The following is a 7,117-nucleotide window of genomic DNA, read 5'->3' on the forward strand; positions in this document are numbered from 1 at the left end:
GCTACAATAATTGGCAATGCATATTCATGGCCCTTGTACACTACATCACACAGCATTTCACCACACACTGTAAGGGTTTCACCCATATAGGTTTTCAATTCAACTTTTGACGGACGAAGTGGAAAATTACTGAATTTCTGAGAATGTGTGCTCTTACTCATTATTGATTAATCAGCTGCAGTGTCTACTTCCACTGCACATGGTGAACCATTTGTGGTCATTTCTACAGTATAACTTTTGTTGGTAGGATTATCTGTACCAACTGCATACATGGAATAAATACCTAATTCATCATTATCATCACAACCTTCTGTGTTTGATTCTAAGACACTATGAACAGTACCTTTAGCTCCTGGTTGTTTTGTTTTCATGCTAGACTCAACATCTTTACTGCGACAAACTGATGCAAGGTGACCTACTTTGCTACATTTGTAGCATTTTGCTGACTTAAATTTACACTTAGGTGCGGCATGCTTACCACCACAACGGTAACATGAGGGTTCCTTAGTGTTTACAGTTTCCAGTTTATTTACTATGCCTTGGCTGTCATCATTTGCACTGACAGGACGAAATTCTTGGGTGTTCTTCTCTGCCATCTCCATTGACTTTGCAATCTGGCACGCTTTGTCAAAAGAAAGATCCTCGGTGTTCAAAAGTTTATTCTGTATTTTGGGATTGTTCAATCCGCACACAAAACGGTCTCTCAGAGCTCGGTTGAGAAACTCCCCATAGTTACAATGAATCGATAACTTCTTCAAGGCCACAATAAAGTCACTGATGGATTCCTCTTGTTTTTGATAGCGGGTTCCAAAATGAAAACTCTCTGCTATCTCCAATGGCGCTGGATTGTAATGTTTCTCCAATGCTTTGACAATGTCCGCAAAAGGAGTGTCTTTTGGTTTCACTGGTGCCAGCAGATTGCTCAGGGTAGAATATGCTTCGGGTCCAATCTCAGTCAGAAAGATAGCACGTTTTCTATTTGCAACTGCGAGATTGGCGTCCTCTTTACCCTCGCCTGTTTCTTCTATGATATTATTTGCCATGAAGAACATTTCCATTCTTTCCACATAGGAACGAAAAGTCTCTCGCTCAGGGCTGAACTCGCCGACACGACCAAACAATCCAATTCCCGCCATTTTGATAGCACGTGCTCAAACTTTGATCAAGTTGCTTCGGTCGAAAACAAACCTTTTTCCTGATACAGAGAAAATCAAAACTTCACTGGATTTCTCATGCGTCTTCGTGCATGTAGAGTATCCCATCCTCGTCGCCAAAATGAAACATACTAGCAAAAGTATGGCTTGGTGACATAACAACACAAGTTCACGAGGCTTGCTCAACACAACAACTTTATTCTCTAAGCATCTTGGGTAATACAACAGCTTAACACAACTTCCGGTTACGAATATATTACAGGTGGGATTCTTCCGACACGTGTGACACGATTGAAACGAAAAAGCGCAAGAGGAATCAGGTTACAAAACGCAAGAACACGCGAATTTCATATATGCTGTGATCTATTCCTTTTCATCCAAATATAAATTTGAGCCAAAGCTTTAGCATTTTCACATATCGCGAAGGACGCGTCCTCTACACATGCAGTCTGTCAACATTCTAGAGACATTTAATGCGTACCAGTACAGAATTTATAAGATAGAATTCTGCTCCTACAATTTCCACATCTTTCAATTTTCGCGATCAGATAAAGGGGACGTTCATGTGCATCGTGTTATGTGAAACATAGTTCAGATCAGTATGTGCTTTTTTGTCACGATCCCTTGTCACACCTCGCCATCAATGCGTCACCATGCATGAAGTTATAGGGTTTATTTTTGCCTTTATTTACAACTTCGGGATTAATATTGCGGTGGCAAAGAAACAACTGCGCTTGTCTGCCGCATTAATCACAGCAGTTGCCGCAAGATTCTTGGTGTCAATAAACATTCTATAGCGTGTAGTATCGTTGGATGTTTTTAAAGCCTTGAAGTATTTGGGCAAGCCTGTTCGGTTTGTCAAAATACAAATGACGAGTAAAAATTTACAGCGGTGCTACACACACAAAAAGTTCCTTTTCTTTTTTGTTAAGTTTATATTTCCCGATATCAAGTTATTTTTAACAATATTTATTTTTAAACTAGCCTCCCTTTTGTCTAACCCTATCCATTCTTATCTCTTTTTTCCCTTATCCCGTCCTCTAACATTTCCAGCCTTTTTTCTTTACCCCTAGTATGCCTCTTAACCCTTTAAGTCACGATTCATTTCCTTCACTACCCCTCTGTTGGCTTCCAGCATCTCCCGCCTCCCTATGTCTCCGAAGTTCGCCTCCCCGTAGACTTCCAAGGACTCCCCTCGTTGACCCCGAAATTTCTCCCCCCGTTGACTCTGAAGGGCTCCCCCCGTTGTCTTCCAAAGACATCCCCTTTGACTATAAATGCCCCTACTGTCCATGGACTGCCCCCCCATTTTCAGCGCACTAGTCCCCTTACGTATTTTTTCTTCTTTGTATTCTCTTTTCCCTACCTGGACTCGAACCTCCCGTTCTCAAACGAATCCCCTCACCTACTACATCACACCGTGCTCTGTTGAAAACACTCATCTCTTTTCTTAGTATCATACCTTACTGGTCCCAGTCTTAACTCTACCAATATCCAAAAGACAAGCTCTAGTGCTCGATTGAGGGTCGATCGTGACGGTGAGACAATAATTTGATGTAAACAAGAATGTCGCGGAATGATGCTCGCACAGCAAATGATTTAAGGATTCTCAGAATAAAACTACGCGCCTTACAACTGTGGTGACGCAAATATGTTAGGCAGGAAACTAAAAACCCCAGAGATTAAAGCTCGATGTGTTATTAATTCGTTCTTTATGCTCTGTATTGACAACAAATATAAGTCTTTTGCTGATATTTACCGTCTCTCACTGGCTTGCAAACCTTAACGTAGGTTAAGGTAAAGGTACTGAGCACTGATTCGGGACCTGCCAAATGAAGAGACAGGAATTTTACTGGTCTTTATTTTTGTTTTTATTTTTATTTTCCATAGATTTCGTAGACAGGTCCACCAAAGCAGGCGACTTTGAGATATGTGTCCAATGGTTCCAGCCAGAACTCGACTGTATGTCCGTGGGAGATCCCGAGGACACACCTGACGGTCACAGCCAAGCCGAGCTGTTTGGTTCTTGTACACCTTTAACAACAAGGCCCTGGACTTGACAGTAAACCCAGTCTCCGGCCAAGCCAAAGTCGGCTGTATCACGTGATAGAGTCTCGTGCTTAGGCCCTCTACGAGAAAGCTCATGGTAACGTTCGAAACTGCCGAGAATGACCTGGTGCTGCCTGTGCAGAGCTCACAGACGGCAGTTGGAATTACTGATCAGAGTAAAGGTAACTTTTAGCATTTAGCATCTGAACCCCCAGTTTTGCTTTTTGTTTACTTGAGAATACATCTTCATTCATTTATAGCGTAGAGGGCAAGATATCTGAATTCCGATTGGTTTAGATAAAGTGCTGTTTTCTGAAGCAACATATTAGAGACCTTTAGATCCACGTTTACCGCAGATTTAGATTGAGGTCAATTGGAGCAAATAGAAATCATCCTGTCACTACAGTAGAAATTGTCAAAATAGCACCGAATTTGAAAAAAAAAAAGTGTTCTAGCATGTGTAGTTTTCTAAAGAACTAAAGCATCATAAAACACACATTCGACTTAAGCCGCCGCCATATTGGATTTCCACTTAGGATAAACGCCTTTCTTCAAATAACAACAAAACGCTAGGTACTTACTTATTTGCCTGAAACATTCATCCGATTTGTAGAAAAAGGGTCACTTTATTCGCTTTCAGCATTTGTACGTGGCATAAAATACAATTCAAGGCAATAAAGCTTGTGGTAAATGACTTACGTGAAAACCTGCTTCTTGACGTTCAAAACGCGAGTCGAAAACCTCAAACGTGACGTCTGGCTCTGGTCACGTGATCCTTAGCGGTTAACTGTTCGTGGGAAACGTGAATCTAAAAGTTTCTAATACCGACGAAGAACGAGACCTTCCCGACGATTTTTGAACGCCATCAAAAAGGTCACCGAATTTTTCCGATCCCCCGTAAAGTCTGCGTTTGAGCCTTGTGAACCATCAGGCTTGGGCTTAAGCCCCGGCCAAACGATCGCAACATTTCAACGCAGCATATCACAACATTGTTGGGTGCAACATATTGCGTGCGTTTCGCCACCCTGTTGCGACGTGTTGCGACATTTTGGGTGCTGCAAATCGAACTAGTGCGCATGCCCTGGCGCAACATTGTTGCATGAACATGGCCAAAAAAGTACAACATCATGCAATATCCACAAATGTTGCGTGAAAAATTTGACAATTTTCAAACTTGAGCCAACAACACCCAACATGTCGCAACACATCGCAATACATACAATACATAACAGGGTGGCCAAACGCGCGCAACTTGTTGCGCCCAACAATGTTGCGATATGTTGCGTTGAAATGTTGCGATCGTTTGGCAGGGGCTTTAGGGAAATAAAACCAGAGAAATCGCATCGATGTTTAGAGATAGATAATTTTAAATTTCTTTTCTTTTGTTCCCCTGGGAACCAAGTTAGAATTTTTTTTAAATTGTTCTATTTGCATTGCAAATACTTTTACGCTCACTTGATATTCATGTTGCTCGCTACGTTTGCACGAAGTGTTCGGAAGTTCGGTCTCTTGGTTCAAAATTCGCCCAGCGACTTTTCTAAATTAGAAGAATCGTTGCCAAACATATCAAACAGATAAAAACCCTTGTTATAGAAACCCTCTGGAACGAAAGTGGATCGTATGTGGTACTTGAGAGCCGGAAACGGCAAGCGAGCTCAAGTTGCGAAGTGAGCTCACAAATACTTTTGACTTGCTCAAGGTATGTGTAAGAAACTTTACGCTTTATTACTCATTTTACGTCAGACCGTTAAAATAACTTCAAAAAAGTCGATACGTTTATTTATCTAAAATGGATAAACAATTCATGCCAGTACAGCACAACTAATTTTATACTGATGCTGAGATGTAAATACTTAGTAGTTATCAATAACGAACAAGGAGAAGGACTGAATTGAAACGGTTCCCGATACAGCTTTGGTTCATATTTTGCAGCTTTTCTCCTTCATAATGTTTGTCAAATTCGTCATGTTTCCTTACGATAAGATCATATTGTCTTTTAATTTGTACTTCTTATCAGGCAATGAAACCAAAGATGAAGACACTGGAAAAGTGAAAGATCATTGATGGAGCAAAATAATGCTATGGCAGGTCAGTTCACGTTTCCCTTACTCTTGCATGGAGTTAGAAAGTGCGTACGGTGTACAATGATCTACAATGGGGTTAAGAGGGACCTGCTCGTGTCTAAATCCCTATTCTCCTATAAGTCTAAGGCTGATGTGGCTTGCTCTCTAAATATTGTGATTGATGTATTATTTATTTATGTACTGGCATCACTTTTTGTTGCTTAATGTTACTCTGAAACGAAACCATAACCAGTTATAATTTGCTCATGAAATCGTATTTTGTGTTATTCAGGCAGACTTGCTCATCAAGTGAAGAATTAGAACAGAGGAAGATCTAAGATGGACCTATATACATCTCCAGCAGGTCAGTTCATGTTTTCCTAAATTTTGAATGGAGTTATATAGCTAGTCATATACATATACAATACAGAGAAGAGTAACCAGGTTTGGCAAATAACCTGTTCTTGTTAATAATTTCTTTGCCCAATAAGAGCATTGCTTTTAGTTTGCGTTACGTTACGCGGTATGTTTTGCTGTACGTTTTGCGTTACCTAAGGAGATTATTACTATTAATAATTTTGTTCATCGAGATGTCTTTTGTATTTGACGGCAGGTAGACATCTATTACGGAGACGGATGACATCGCTACAGTGAAAGATCAGTGGTGGAGTCAAAGACATCTACGATGCAGGGTCAGTTGATGTTTCACTTTACCTGGAATAAGGTTCCAAAAAGTAACTGGCCTTTTGTTTGTTTATTTGTTACAGTCAAAATCCATATTTTTGCTGCGAATTTTTTTCTTTGCACTAAAAAAGCAAATGTCGTTTAGTCACGTTATGTTAAAATGGCCGAACATAACTACTAGATTTTCTGCAAATAAACAAAAACTGATTAGCTTGTTTATATTTATATATGTTGCCATGGCAACGGCACATACTTCAGCTAAGCTATCAAAAAAAAAAACACAAGTCTGGGTTGTTAACTGGCGTGTTGTCATGTTTGGCGACCAAAGGATCAAGGGTTTCCGAAAAAAAACGTAACTAGAGCCACTAGCACATTGTTCAACAAATTAAATAAACTTTTGTATCTCTTTTCAGATAAAGTTGACGCCCATATAGTCATGGCATTGAAGTAGTGAAAGATCAATGGTGGAGTCAAAAGTATATATGGCAGGTCAGTTAATTTTTTGTAATCTAAAACCGAGTAACAAATTTAAAGAGGCACGGTTGTTGCTACGTACCTGAACGCATCGTCATGGCGACCATCTGGCGTAACAACTGTTCGGGAACTGTAAAAATCATGTTTTGATCTCAATGTTCTTACTGACAACTGACAGATGATTCCAAATTTTAAAAGACAAAATCCCGTTTTGATCTCAGCATCGTTACTGACAACTCGGCATGATTTCACATTTTCAGTAACAGATAATTTTTTTCTTCTCGAGATCATAAACGATAACTGGCCGGAGATAATTCCAAATTTTACTTCAAAGTATGTTTCGAACTCAACATTCTTATTGGCAGCAAACAGATTACTCCAAATTTCACGGATGAATAATATGTTTTGATTTCAACATCGTTACTGATAAACTGACAGATAAATACAAAATGAAACTTGTGCTGTACGTTTTCTGGGACAGATACCTTTAGCTCACAGATGGCTTGAAAGTAATTGCTTACAGATTGCTCCGAGTTTTAACATTTGTTCTGATGACTTGTAGATCAGATGTCTACAGATAATTATAAATGACAAATCTTATGTTTTAATGTCAGTATCTTTATCGACAGTTTTTACCAAATTTTACCGATGAATCATGTTTTGATCTCAGCACCCTTCTCACGACTAACAGAT

At 39.8% G+C, this 7,117-nt stretch overlaps 1 pseudogene; it reads right to left on the reverse strand.

Moving 5' to 3' along the window:
* Nucleotides 1-549: 549 nt before the first annotated feature.
* LOC145493704 (uncharacterized) lies at nucleotides 550-1,409 on the reverse strand (annotated as a pseudogene).
* Between the last annotated feature and the right edge of the window lie 5,708 nt (nucleotides 1,410-7,117).

This window comes from Orbicella franksi, chromosome 7, assembly GCF_964199315.1.
Source record: "Orbicella franksi chromosome 7, jaOrbFran1.1, whole genome shotgun sequence".
Taxonomy (NCBI): domain Eukaryota; kingdom Metazoa; phylum Cnidaria; class Anthozoa; order Scleractinia; family Merulinidae; genus Orbicella; species Orbicella franksi.